The following is a 15,660-nucleotide window of genomic DNA, read 5'->3' on the forward strand; positions in this document are numbered from 1 at the left end:
CTTTCAACCCCATGCTATAGTTATTTCAAGACTGACAGTATTTTCTCTTTTAAGCACTTAACAGTTGCATCAACAATAAGTACTTAATGAAGGTAGACTTATTACTTAAGGTGATTCTTTTCTATGCTGGGAGGCTAACTAACTGACTTCTTATGAAGAATACAAGTGCAAAGATTTTCTCCAAAATATATTCCCTTTTGTAAACCTGAAGTTTATATATATATATATATATATATATATATATATATATATATATATATATATAAACTCACATGCAATATGTACAGACATCAAGAAGTCTTACTCTAATATATATATATATATATATATATATATATATATATATATATATATAATATATATATATTTTTTCCTTCCCCCCACCCCAGGGAGAGGGAGAGGCAGCTTTTTAAAAAATACAAAAATTCTTAAAGGAACAACTTCCAGTTATTGGCATATTGATGTAAATTCATTTATCAGAGATTCTCTTTCAAAAGAATGGCTGCATGGAATATGAAATAAACTCAAGGTAAAGGAGGGAAAGGCAACAGAAGGAGGGAAAGGGAATCAAAAAGTAAGAGTGAAAATAATACCGATTTCACAATATCCTTAGCCCTACTGTTAAGTCTGTTTTTAGGTGCTTCTTTGTCTCCTATACAGTCTTCATGAAAATATTCCAGATGAAATATGTCAAAAGACATTTAAATAGGAACTTTATTTGAGAAAATAGAGGCAGGTTGCCAGTATATAGATTTTCTTCTGGGGGAGAAAGCACTGAAATCCCTAGACACTATTGTTTTGTATACTTTCTGATAATATTTTGTGTTTAATCATGTAGCACACTGGTGTTCTCAATGAGAATAATTCCTGATCTTCATAAGCCAAAAGATATTCAAATTTGCTTCTAAGGAGAAAACTCTTCCTGATATACTCAGTATGAAGCATTAACCAATTTTTGCACATAGATAGATGGTGATTGTAGTGGTATGTTCACATGATACACTAAGACCTTTAAAAAGAAGTTGGTGCAGGTCTCTCAAAAGAAAAGTATTTCTGGTTGATCAGGGAGTCCTGATTATAGACTGTACTCTGCTGAGCCTGATCTTTTGTTCTGACTCCTAAAACAAGTTATATATTTTCTTTTATATATACTTATGCTTTCCAAATGGAACATGAATGGGTTTTCATTTTGCAATTTTATTTTAAATGTCAAACCTACACCACATAACTAGATATAAAAAATCAGACTGGGATCATACATCATGAAAAGAAAGCCTGAAGTTCCATATTTATTTTATAATATATACCAATGAATCAAAGTTACGCCATGTGTTATTTTCAAAGAAACATTCACATCCATTTTTATATTACATTCAAAGCAAAAAACACAAGGCTTACAATTTGACCTACCCACAGCAAGTCATAATATTGAAAACTTAAGTTTCAATATCTTATTCTAGCATTGTATCTGCCTTGGAACAAATGTCTCTCAGTGTTCATACCTATAAAAAGTGGTTCTGAACTAGTCATTAGAGGCATATAATGTTTCCAAACATCTGGGAATATATTATTTTACTGGATTAAGGCTCTTTTGATGCATTCAGCTAAACTAAATAAGTAGCAAAAATTATCAATTCATTTTCTATCACTAAGTGTACAGGCAATAAGTTAAAGCTCACTTTTACATGTATTTCCTTTCCTTAGGTGTAATCCCAAGTAAGAACAGATTCTTTTGCCTCCTCAACCCCTGCCAGATTTTGCTTTATTTAGATTTTCAGGATATAACTACATTTATCATTATCACTTTCCTCACAGAAGTTATTGATCTAACAGTGGTATGTCAGTATGAAAAAAGCCTACATTTCAACATCTAAATATTTTTGACAACAACTTTATTAAGATATACTCAGAGCTGGAATTGTGGCTCAGTGGTAGAGCGCTTGACTAGCACACGTAAGGCACTGGGTTTGATCCTCAGCACCACATACAAAAAAATAAATTAATTAATAAAATAAAAATATTTTAAATAGATATACTCACCTGCAATTTATCTATTATAGATATATACAGACATCACTGCAATCAATTATAGAAGTCTTACACTAAAAATAAATTCTGTGTCCTTTAGCTATCACTCTTGATCTTGTCATCCCATACTCCCACTCTATGCAACCATTAATCTACTTTCTGCCGCTATAAAAATGGAATCATGGGGGGCTGAGGCTATAGATAAGTTGGTAGGGTGCCCGCCTTGCCTGCACAAGGCCCTGGATTCAATCTCCAGCACTCCTCCCCCCAAAAAAAGAATGGAATCATGTGAGATACGATCTTTCATGACTGGTATCTTTACTTAACATAATGTTCATGAAGTTTACCCATGTATAGCATGCATCAGTATTCTGTATTATAGCCAAATAATATTTCATTGTATAGATATAGCACATTTTTTTAGAGAATTTTAATATTTATTTTTTAGTTTTCGGCAGACAGAACATCTTTGTATGTGGTGCTGAGGATCGAACCTGGGCCGCATGCATGCCAGGCGAGCGCGCTACCTACCGCTTAAGCCACATCCCCAGCCCCAATATAGCACATTTTGTTTCTTCATTCATTAGTTGATGGACATTGAGTTGTTTCTATATTTTGGTTCTTATGAAAAATGTACAAGTTTTTGTGTGGATATGTTTTAATTTCTCTCGAATATATACCTAAGAGTGGAATTGCTTCATGTTAGTTCTGAGCAACTATTAGACTGTTTTCCAAAGTAACTGCAGATTTACATTCTCACCAGCATTATATGAGAGTGATTTCTCCATATCCTAACTAATATTTGTAGTTGTCTGTCTTTTTGGTACTAGTCATTCTAACGGGTGTAAAGTGGTATGTCATTGTGTTTTATATTTACTTTTCACTGATAACTAATTATATTGAGCACCCTTTCAAATACTTGTTGTATAAAATCTTTGGAGAAATAACTAATAACATAATTTGCACATTTTTTAATTGAGCCATTTGTCTTTCTATTATTCAGTTATAAGGAAAACTTTTCCTATTCTAGATAAAAGTCCCTGTCCAATGTATTAATTGCTAATACTCTCTCCCATTCTGTTAGGTGTCTTTTCACTTTTCTTACAGTATCCCTTGACACACAAATGTTTGTAATTTTGATGAAGTCCTATTTATCTATTTTTGTCATCGTTAATGTGTCTAATACCATAACTCAGAGAACTGCTGAGTCAAAGATCATGAACATTTACTCTTATCTTTTCTCCTAAGATTAGGGGAATTGTAGCTATTACATTTTATAATTTTGGCTCTTACATTTAGGTATTTGATCCATTTCAAGTTAATCTTTAAATTTTGTTTTTTAAAGCTTTTTATTTATTTATTTTTTAGTTGTAGATGGACTCAGAATCTTTATTTTATTTTTATGTGGTGCTGAGGTTTAAACCCAGTGCCTCACATATGCAAGGCAAGCACTCTACCACTGAGCTGCAACCCCAGCCCCCTTTCTCACCTTTTTTATTGGTGCACTATTGTTGTACATAATTGTGGGAAGCCATTCTGACACGTGATTGGGTGACTCCCGTTAAGGGCCTGAGGCGCTTTGGCTCTGTCGAAGCTTTCCCTACCCTTTCCTGATGAGAGAGCCCATCCGTGTGGGGGTGTGCCTGACCACTGACCCCGGGGACCCAATCACTGACCCTGACCTTGGAGTGCAGCCCCCCCTCAACCTTCATTGGATGGAATTCTCACCTGAATCTCTTGTTCCCCAATAAAGGGCTACTCCCAGGCGTGTTCACTCTCTCTCTCTCCTGCTAGCCCTGAGTAATCCTCGCTGCCCTGCTGGGCGGCTAGAGGTGGGAACCAGAGAGGTGAGCCGTCTCGGACCTAGCAATATAAATAAGGTAACTGGTCTGTGTGTTTTATTTTGATCTCTTCTAACTAACTTTATGCCTAGAACCTCATTAATGAAACCACTGCGCAGGCCGCGTGGTAGACATAATGGTGGGATTGATTGTTACCTATTCCTATATGCACATGATATAACAATATAATTTGACCAATATCATTCCCCAGTACTTCTACCCTTCCTCCCCTTTCCCCTTGAGTTAATTTTTGTATGTGGTATGAGGTATCATTCTTAGCCTGTGGCTATAGGGTTATCTCAGCATAATTTGTTGAAAAATTCTTCTTTCCCTCATTGAATTGTTTTGGCATTCTTGTGGGAAATTAATGTAAAAGTCAGAGTTTAGGATAGTTTTTCATTTCTACTTCAGTGGTCTATATGTCTATCCTTATGTCAGCTCTATACTGCCTTGAGTACTGTTGCTCTGTAATAAGTTTTGAAACTGGAAAGCGAATCCTCCAATTTTGTTCCTTTTCAAGATTGTTTTTGCTAGTCTAGGTATCTTAAGTTTCCATGTAAATTTTAGGATAGACAGAGAAGCCAGGCTAGATCCTGAGAGTAATTGCATTAAATTCCTAGATCAATTTGTAGATTACTGCCATCTTGACAATATTGTCTCCTGATCCATGAACATGAGTCATCTTTTTGTTTTTTTAAATCTTTCCGTTTCTTTAAATTTCTTTCAACAACATTTTATAGTTTTCCGTTTACTTTTCTCTCTTATTATATTCATTCCTAAGTACTTCATTATTTTTGATGTTATTATAAATGAAATACTTTTCTTAGTTTCATACTTGGATTATTTATTGCAAGAGTAGAAAATACAATTGATTTTTGTATATTGATCTTATATCCGGCAAACTTGCTGAACTTATTTATTAGAGCTAAATTTTTTTTTGGTGAATTCTTTAGGTCTTATACACAATATCTTGTTTTAGAGACTAAAGATAATTTTAATTCTTTTCCAGTCTTCCCTGATTTGAACCTCCAGTACAATGTTGAATTAAAGTAACTAGAATGAATATGCCTGGCTTTTTACTGGTCTTATGGGGAAAGCATCTAGCCTTTTACCACTAAATGTGGTGTTAGCTGAGAAATTTTCATCAATTCCTTTTGTGAAGGTGAAAAAGTTCCTTTCTAATCATAGTTTTTTTTTATCATAAAATGATGCTAAATTGTTAAATGACTTTTCTGTGATGAGATGATCATGCGTTTTCCTGATACTCTATTCATATATTTTGTTAGATTGGTTAATTTTCATATATTGGAACAAACTTGCATTCCTGGGATAAATTACACTTGGGTGCTCGCTTCATCAGCAAACATACAATGAAAATTGGAATGATATAGAGAAGATTATCATGGCCTCTGTGCAAGGATAACAACCAAATTCATGAAAAATTAAATCTCACTTAGTCATGGTTTAAAATCCTCTTTATATGCTGTTGGATTCAGTTTCTAGTATTTTATCGAGGATTTTTTTTCTATATACTCATAAGGGATGTTGGCAAATATATTTTTAAATGTTATCAGCTCAATTACATATTTAATACCCATACTTTAAATATATATTGAAACATATATTTATACATTTTTCATATACACATAAAATACATATTTAGAATTGTGTAATTGCTTGAGAAGAAAGAAGAACAAATTTACTACTTTGTGGTATTTTCTTTGATTTTTCTAGTGAGAGATCAAAAGTGATTCATATATTTTTCCTTTTAGATTATTAATTATTAATTATTTCCACCATTAACTCTGATCCTTAAAGTTCATTCTGATTTTTTGGCTAGAAGTTTAAAAAAAATCAAACTGCTAAGCAACTATCCTAGATAATTCACTGAATAATTGCTGTTTTCAGCATATAATAAAGTATTACATAAAAAGACCTGTCTTTCCACTGTATTGTTTGTGATATATATCTGGTGTTTTCTTCCTTATTTCCTCCACTTTCCAACAAACTCTGACATAACTGCCTATCATTTTGTAAGTCACCATCACTGTTTGTAGGGATGCATAAGTGACAATAATCTACTATAGTTCATCAACCCCTTTTCCAAGAAATTAGACCAAATGGTAGAAATGGGATCCAGGATAAGCCAGAATCCTCCTCTGGGATTAAACATATGGATTTTCAGAAAAAAAAAAAGCCAAGATTGTTAACTGAATAGTGTTACTTGTATTGTCTGTAAACTAGTAGGTTGATTATAGGCTTAATCAAATTCAGACTCATGGTTTTTTTAAAATCTCTTTTATGGGTGGCATTTTATATTTTTATTAAGGCACAACCAGGAATTATTCTTTTTTTTGATGGTACTGGGTATTGAACCTATGGGAAAATAACAGATATATTTGAAATCCTAGAAGAAAAAGAGAGAAAATAAGAGGCAGTGTTTGAAGAGATAACAGCTTTTCTGAAAAGAATTGTCCCAAAACTGGTGAAATTTATGTTAAATATTCCAGAATCCCCCAAAATTCTAAACAAGATAAACCATAAGAAATCACACCCATTGCAGAAGATTTATGAAAATATAAGTAGAAGATATTAAAATTCAGTGGGAAGGGGGAAAGAGGAGAAGAGCCATCAGTGGAAAAAAAAGATTAATACCTCTCAAGGCACAATACAATTATGTGTCACTTGATAAGAGGACTGTGTTCTAAGAAGTGCATCTTTAGGCAATTTCATCATTGTACAAACACCACAGAGTATACTTACACAAACATAAATGGTGTAGTGTTCTACACACCTAGACTATGGTATAGCTATTGTCCTGAGGCCACAAATCTGTACAGCATGTTACTACAATGAATACCGTAGGCAATGATAGCACAATGGTAAGTACTCTGTAGCTAAACTTATCTAAATCTAAAAAAAGGTAAAGTGTAAATGAAAAGTGGAACATCTCTATATGGGGCACTTGCAAAGAATGGAGCTTGCAGGACTAGAAGTTGCTCTGGATGAGTCAGTGATTGGTGAGTGAATGGCAAGACCTAAGGTATTAATGTACACTGCTGTAGACTTTATAAACAGGGTACACGTAGGCTACACTAAATTCATTAAAATATTTTCTTTCTTCAATAATAAATTAACTTTAGCTTACTCTAATTTCACTTCAGAAACTTTTTAATTATGTTAAACTTTTTTGTAATAACATTTAATTTCAAACAGAAACACATTTTATGGAATAGAAAAATATTGTTTTCTTTGTGTTTTTGGTCACTGGTACTGGGGATTTAACCCAGGGGTGCTCTACCACTGAACTGTATCCCCAGACCTTTTAATTTTTTATTTTGAGACAGGGTCCTGCTTAGTTGCTTAGGGCCTTGCTGAATTCCTGAGGCTGGGCTTGAACTTGCAATCCTCCTGCTTCAGCCTTCTAAATCGCTGGGATTACAGGCATGTGCCACCAAGCTAGGCAATATTTTTTTCTTTTTATCCTTGTTTTGTAAGCTTTTTCCTATTTTTCAATTATTTTTATTTTTTACTTCCACACTTTTGGTTAAAAACAAAGACACAAATGTACCTAGCCTATCCTATACGGGATCAGGCTCATCAATGTCTCTATGCTCCATCTCCACAGTTTGTCTCACTGGGACAATAGCACTCATGAAACTGTCATCTTCTATGATAACAATACCACGTCCTGGAATACCTCCTGAAAAACCTGCCTGAGGCTATTTTAAAGTTAATGTTTTTTTTTTAAAAGATACGTAAAAGGAGTACACTCTAAAATAAAGATTTAAAAATATAGTACAGTAAATATGTACACCAGTAATAGTCATGTATTACCTTTATCAAGTATATTGTACTGTACATAATTATATATGTTATACTTTTACATGACTGGCAATGCAGGAGGTTTGTTTCCAGCAGCATCACCACCAACACATGAGTAATGCATTGCACTCCAGTGATATGACAGCTACACCATCACCAGGTAATAGGAATTTTTCAGCTTCATTATAATCTAATGAGACCACCATCATATATATTGTCCATCATTGACCCAACACATTATTGCGTGGCTAGTGACAGTAATTTACTAAGAGCCAATAGCTAACTTCTCAACAGAAACAATGGAAGCCAGAAGACAATGGTATGGTAACTTCGAGGCACTGGGAAAAAAATCATGATTAAAGTAGAAATCTATATACAGTGAACATATTCTTTAGTAATGAAGAAGAAATAAGGAGGTTCTCAGAAAACACTGAGAATCAGTCACTTTCACATATACACTGGAGAAAGTATAAAGAATACTCTTTAGGTAGGAAAAAAAATCCCAATTGGAGATGTTAACAGATATAAAAGCAACAAAATTAAAACACTTGGGTATATCTAAATGAATATTTATTGCACAAATAGTGATAATAGTGACTTTTTGTCTTTAAAGTATGGAGAAAAAATATAGAATAAGAGTATAGTTGAAATGCATTCTGCTGTCTTATATAACAAATTAAAATAAAGAAAGAAATTACAAAAAAAGAGTATATTAGAAGGAAGATAAAAATTGTTATAGTTTTCTAAAATTATAGCATGTTCTGGGAATAAGGTAAAAGTAGCAATACATATCATATTTTGATAAATCATAAATGCATACTGTAATAAGTAATGTAATCACTAAGAATAATAAAATAGAAAACAATTTTCCCATTAATTATGGGCTAAGGATAAGGAGAATGAGTTCATCTAATAAGTGGAAATTTGATTAGGCAAGAGAAATGGTAATGAAAAATATGTTTCAGAAGACATTAACTCTTTTCTTCCTTTTTTTTTCTTTTTCTCACGTCAGATGTCGTAATAAGACTTACAGGGAGGCACATCTCACACAAGAGCGTGCACACCCAATCATCACACTTATGAACCGAAGGATCTAACTCTTTTCTTTAAGTAATTAAACTCTAAAATAACTGGTTCTTATTTAGCATTCTTTTATATGTCTAATTTACCTTTTCATTGTAAATCTTTTTTTTTTCCCCAGTATTGATGATTGGATCCAGGGTGCTCTATTACCACTGTTCTGAATACCCAACCCTCTTTACCTTTTGTTTTGAGACAGGGTCTTGTTATGTACGTTGCAAGTGAACATATTCTTTAGTAATGAAGAAGAAATTCTAAGTTTGGATTCTCCTGTCTTAGCCTCCTGAGTTGCTGAGCTTAGAGGTGTGTACCACAGTGCCTGGATTCATTGTAATTTCTGAGAAGCCAATTGTTTCCCAAAGGATTTGTTTAAAAATATTAAATTTCGCATTTCTTCTTAACCAAGAACAAAATGGAATTAAACATGTGCAAAATGACTGAATGTCAAGTAACTAGTTATACAGCCAGCTCATTTACACTGAATTAGTAATTTACTCAGTCTGCAATTTATGTTAATTAAGGAAAGACTATTTTATTCGTTATACATTTACATAATGATATAAATGTCTCATTCTCTTCTCTGCAAATGTTATTATTATCTCAAGTTTCAGCTCTTTTCTACTATTATCCTCTTAGAGTAATCCATACAATGTTGTCATTTTCATTATACTTTTGCTGGCATGTAATCGACAATATTCAACTTAAAAGTTAAGTAAGTTTTAAAAACACACAGGCTTCCCTTGGCTTATAAAGCCAAGGGAATTTATGCTCTACATAAAGTTATATTTAACAAAGATTAGACAGCCACCCTAATATATTCACTCTTTAATTATAAATAAGTTTTACGTTTTATAAACTTTTAGATCTTTTTAGCATAATTATTCTTTTATGAAATCTTTCATTCTTTGAAATATTTCAAATAAAAATCTTAATACTAAAATATTTATGAAATATGTTGTGTTCTTTATCCCTATGTAGAGCATGAACATTGGCTTGAATAAATTGGGGTTCTCCAGAGAAACATGCCCAATAATAATAATATATATTATTAATATTCCCATAATGTATATTATTATAAGAATCAGTTTGTGCAATTATGGAGACTGAGAAACACCACAATCAGCCATCTGCCATCTGGAGAATTCTGAATGTTTAGAATAGTGTCTGACCACATTGGGGAGAGTAGATCTTAGTCTATAAATTCAAAATCCAGAAACATCTTCACAGATGCACCCAGAGAAAATATTTTACTAGCTTTCCAGGTAACCCATAACCCAGTCAAGTTGATATGTAAAATTAACCATCATAGCATGATTATATACATTTGTTCAGAATCTATGTCTAGCTAATTGATTTTATGTGCATAATTTAAGGCCTAAAGCATTAGTCAGGATGATTTGGGAAAATAGGACATTTTATTGGCAGTCTATACTTCCTATGTTTACCAAATAATTGTCAACTCTCTGAAATAAAGACTTTACATTTTAGATTTATCTTGGTCATTGACTTGATTTTGTCAACTCCAATTATTTCTCTAGAATTTTTAGTTTTCCTCTTTGCAGCCTGTCCTTGTCAATGTGTATTAGCGTAATTTAATGTTAAGAAAAGAATTTCTGCAAGCTGGAGGTCAGCTCAGTGGTAGACTACTTGCTACCATGAAAAGGCCCTGGGTTCAAGCACTGTTAAAAAAAAAAAAAAAAGGTAAGAAAGAAAGAAAAGAAAAATGAGAAGGGCTTCTGTCAACTCCAAGTATTTTTATTCTTCTTCATTAGAATATTCATCTCTAAAGTCGTTGACTGAAAAAGAACCCAAGTGTTTTTCTGAGCACATAAAGGGCCTCCCACAAATCTATGCCTAAATGCAAGACATGTGCAGAGCCTAGCTGCCACTCTAAATAAGCAAAGTGAGTCTCTCATGTTTGGCATCTTATTGTTCATTGTTTCCTTAACCTGTTGCAAAAAAAAAAAAAAAACACTTATTTTCCACTGTTTCTATGAGTTTTGTGCTGTCATGATATTTCCCTCTCCAAAAAAAAAAATTTTTTCTTGTGAGTCAGAAAAGCATCTGCAGTAGAGAACTCAGCTTAGCCCACTAGCGACTTCAGACCCAAAGGACCAAGAAAATTCTGGAATGAGACAAATCTAGATATGAGTAGTTGCAAAAATATATCAGTGTGTTCTTTTATGCCCAAGGACATAGATAACTGCTACATGAGCAATGAAGAGGTCTGGTTTTACACATGAGCTAAATTTACAGAAGTAGAATGTAAACTAAATGTCAGAAATAGATTCATTCACCGTAATAACAATAAATTAGGAGTGCATATAAATCACTAAAATTCAAGTTTTATAGTCACTGTCAAAAGAATTTTTGATACTAAAAACTGTCAAAATTTTTATCAATGAAAAAGAGGATGATATTAGAGGGTCACATCAATAAAGAAGGTCACTGAGATACTACTATAAAATGATAGGGAAAAAGGGAACAACTTTAGGCCTAGGAAAAGGTCAAATCTGTGTCCTATGAGTTGAATAGCCTTGAGAAGAGAGAGAGAAAAGAGAGAGAGAGAGAGAGAGAGAGAGAGAGAGAGAGAGAGAGAGAGAGAAAGAAATCTGAAAGTGGGAATTTAGCTTTGGTTTTGATATCTAAGGTTAGAGAGTGCCCATATTTATAGGTGTATTTAAAGGATCTGACCTGGAAAAGTATTCTAATAGACTGGAGAGGAAGAGATGGTTTGGAGAAATATAAAAAAAAATAGAATGCATTAAATCTATATAATGCTTTTGGTAGTATGGCCACTTTGACAATATTAATTCTGCCCATCCAGGAGCATGGGAGATCTTTCCATCTTCTGAGGTTTTCTTTAATTTCTTTCTTTAGTGTTCTATAGTTTTCATTGTAGAGGCTTTTCATCTCTTTTGTTAGATTGATTCCCAGGTTTTTTTGTTTTTTGTTTTTTGTTTTTGAGGCTATTGTGAATGGAGTAGTTTTCCTAATTTCTCTGTCAGTGGATTCATCGTTGATGTATAACAATGCATTTGATTTATGGGTGTTGATTTTATATTCTGCTAATTTGCTGAATTCATTTATTAGTTCTAGAAGTTTTCTGGATCTTCTAGATATAAAATCATGTCATCAGCAAATAGTTATAGTTTGAGTTCTTCTTTACCTATTTGTATCCCTTAAATTTCTTTCTTTTGTCTATTGCTGTGGCTAGAGTTTCAAGAATAATGTTCAATAGAAGTGATGAAAGAGGACATCCCTGTCTTGTTCCAGTTTTTAGTGGGAATGCTTTCAATTTTTTTCTCCATTTAGAATGATGCTGGCCTTGGGTTTAGCATATATAGCTTCTAAAATCCCAATGACATTCTTCATAGAAATATAAAAAGCAATCATGAAATTTATTTGGGAAAATAAGAGACCCAGAATAGCTAAAGCAATCCTTAGCAAGAAAAGTTAAGCAGGAGGCATCACAATACCAGACCTTAAACTACACTACAAAGTTAGTATAGTTTAATATAAACAGCATGGTATTGGCACAATGGTAGACCAATGGTACAGAATAGAGGACACAGACACAAACTCACATAAATATGGTTATGTCATACTACACAAAGTTGCCAAAAACATTCACTGGAGAAAAGATAGCCTATTCAACAAATGGTGCTGGCAAAACTGGAAATCCATATGTAGCAAAATGAAATTAAACTTCTATCTCTCACCCTGCACAAAAATCAACTCAAATGGATCAAAGACTTAGGCACTAGAACAGAGACCCTGTGCTTAATAGAAGAAAAAATAGGCCAAAATCTTCACCATGTCTGCCTAGGATCTGTCTTTCTTAATAAGACTCCTAAAGTGCAAGAAGTAAAATTAAGAATTGGGCCAGGACTATAATTCAGTAGCAGAGTGCTTGCCTAGCATGTGTGAGACACTGGGTTTGATCCTCATAGCCACATAAAAATAAACAAATATAATAAAGACATTCTATCCATCTACAACTACAAAAAAAAATTTAAAAAGAATAAATGGATGGATTCAAATTAAAAAACTTTTTCTCAGCAAAGAAAATAATAAAGTGAGAAGATCTTTACCACATACACCTCCAATAAAGCATTAATTTCTAGGATATATAAAGAACTCAAAAAACTTAACACCAAAAAAAAAAAAAACCCAATCAATAAATGGGCTAAGAAACTGAACAGACACTTCACAGAAGAAGAAATATAATTGATCAACAAATATATGAAAAAGTGTTCAACATCTCTAGCAATTAGAGAAATGCAAATCAAAACTACTCTAAGATTTCATCTCACTCTTGTCAGAATGGAAATCATCAAGAATACAAGCAACAGTAAATGTTGGCCAGGATGTGGTGAAAAGGTACACTCACACATTGCTGGTAGGACTGCAAATTGGTACAACCACTGTGGAAAGTAGTATGGAGATTCCTCAGAAAATTGGGAATGGAACCACCATTTGACCCAGCTATCCCACTCCTTGGCTTATACCCAAAGGACTTAAAATCAACATTCTATAGATTTAGCCACATCAATGCTTACAACAGCTCAATTCAATAGTTAGACTATGGAACCAACCTAGGTGTCCCTCAATAGATGAATGGTATAGTAAGAAAATATGGTATATATACTCAATGGAATATTACTCAGCTTTAAAGAAGAGTAAAATTATGGCATTTGCCAGTAATGGTTGGAGTTGGAGAATATCCTGCTAAGCAAAATAAGACAATCCCACAAAATCAAAGGCCAAGTGTTTAATATGTGGATACTAATTCACAATAAGGCAAGGGGCACTAGGGAAGAATAATGTTACCTTAGATTAGGTAGAGGGAAGTGATGGGAGGGAATGGGAGGGGATGTGTGGATAGGAAAGATAGTAGAATGAAACAGATATTATTACTGTATGTATACATGTGACTGCATGACCAATGTGATTCTGCAACATGAGAAGTTATATCCCATCTATATATGATATATCAAAGTGCAGATATGCATTCTACCGTCATGTATAACTAATTAAAACAAAAAAAATTAAAAAGAAAATAGAATAACAGTACATTAAAAAAAAAGAAGAAACATTAAAAAAGAAGAAGAAAGAAAGAAAGATGCCAAAACGAAAGAATAGGAAAGAGAAAAACACATGGATCAGTATACTGATGAAAAGTGTCCATTCATCATAGTGATTTTGCGGTGTTCTTACTGCAGTGGTTTACGAGATGCCTTGAGCAATGATCAAGTCCTAGAATTTCACCTTCTATAATGTCTGTTTATGGAAGAAAGAGTTTGCTAAGTAAGCATGCAAGATCTGCTTCTAACAAAGATACCATGATTCCTCAAAGTTAAAGTCTTGGGAAGATTAAGCCATAGCCTGGAGACACTTCTGTCTAGGAGAAAACAAAGTTGATGGGCTCCCCTGCTGGGATTACTACCCAAATTATCAGAGAACCACTGTTTCTTTCTGCTCTGGGCTTCAAATAGGCTGACCCCCTCAAGTTCAAATAACCTCCCACCAATACTGAGAGCATTCTCTGGCTCGTGCTCGCCTTCTCCAAACCAAAGGCAGTTGGCTATGTTCCAGTTCTTAGTATTACAGTCCTTGGCACATTTCCATCAGCGCTGAACTTTAAAACACACACACACACACACACACACACACACACACACACACACACCCCACATGCTATTTAAAAGCTCAGTTCACTTTTTTGTATAAATAAAAGAATCCTCCAGTATTCCTTTTAATGATAATTTCAATCTCTTTCCACTGATCTATCTTATTTTTAAAAAGCCTCCTTATGAGGGGATATTTAAGAAACTGAAATTTTAAAGCAGTATCTTTGGAAGGAATCACAAAAGAATTCACCTCTCCATATAAACTGTATTATTTCAAAATACAAGTGTAAATACTACCATTAGCCACATTTCCTCTGAAATAGACTTGAATCCTAAAATTCTACCAAATTCAAATGATTTTAATGTTTATATGAAGGATACATGTATTTATTTTCCTTGGTCTTCTGTCTCCTTTTAAGTTAAATAACCTCCATTAGGAAAAAGGGTTAAAATTGTAGGTATCTGTCTCCTGAGAACAGAATTGCATCCAGCACTGGGACATTTGCATTTTAGACTTTTGATAATTTATTTACCACCCACTTTGCTTTTCCTCCCCTTAGTACAGCTGTGTTCCCTCCACACCCAAATATGGCCTGAGTTCTGATCCACAAGAGTAAACTAACTTCATTACAGCTGTTGTCTGGCCAACTCTTTCCTCCTCCACCAGCTCCACCCTTCCAAGAGACCTGGGGTCATGGCTGAAGAAAGGAGGAATAACAAAAAGAGCGCTAGAAATCTGGGCCTCTATTTTATTCTGCTGATGAGACTAACTAGCTGTGTTATCTAATTCATTAAGACCAGTCACAGTTGTGGGTCTCAGCTTTCTCAGCTGTAAAACAAGGAGGTTAGACTATTTGTTATCTAATATTCTCCCCCTTCTCAATGGTAGGATTTTACTACTGCTTCTGGTTCCACTGTTTCTAGAAGGGGGAATCCAAAAATCTAAAAGAAACTGTATCAAGAGGACTCTAGTCTTATTCATTCATTGCTCATTGCTTAACACTAGGCATTAATTAATGACATGTACATTTGTTCATTGTCAAAATGTTATTTTTATTGGAGCAAAATTCACATAATATAAAACTATCCCTTTTGAAAAGAATGATTCAGTGCCTTTAGTACATACACAATGTTGCACCATCACTACCTCTAGTTCAAAACATTTCACCACTCTAGAAGGAAACCCCATTCCTATAAGTCTCCATTCTCTGTTTCCCCTGCCCCTGTTAACCATCATGCTTTCTGTCTCTGCA

The 15,660-nt window shown here is 33.7% G+C and overlaps 1 long non-coding RNA gene across 1 annotated transcript in view; it reads left to right on the top strand.

Moving 5' to 3' along the window:
- Window positions 1-15,660, top strand: part of LOC308630847 — a 499,668-nt gene that overhangs the window by 404,479 nt on the left and 79,529 nt on the right. The gene's annotated exons all lie outside the window — the stretch shown is intronic.

This window comes from Spermophilus citellus (genome assembly GCF_964194105.1).
Source record: "Spermophilus citellus genome assembly, chromosome: 11".
In the NCBI taxonomy this organism is placed as follows: domain Eukaryota; kingdom Metazoa; phylum Chordata; class Mammalia; order Rodentia; family Sciuridae; genus Spermophilus; species Spermophilus citellus.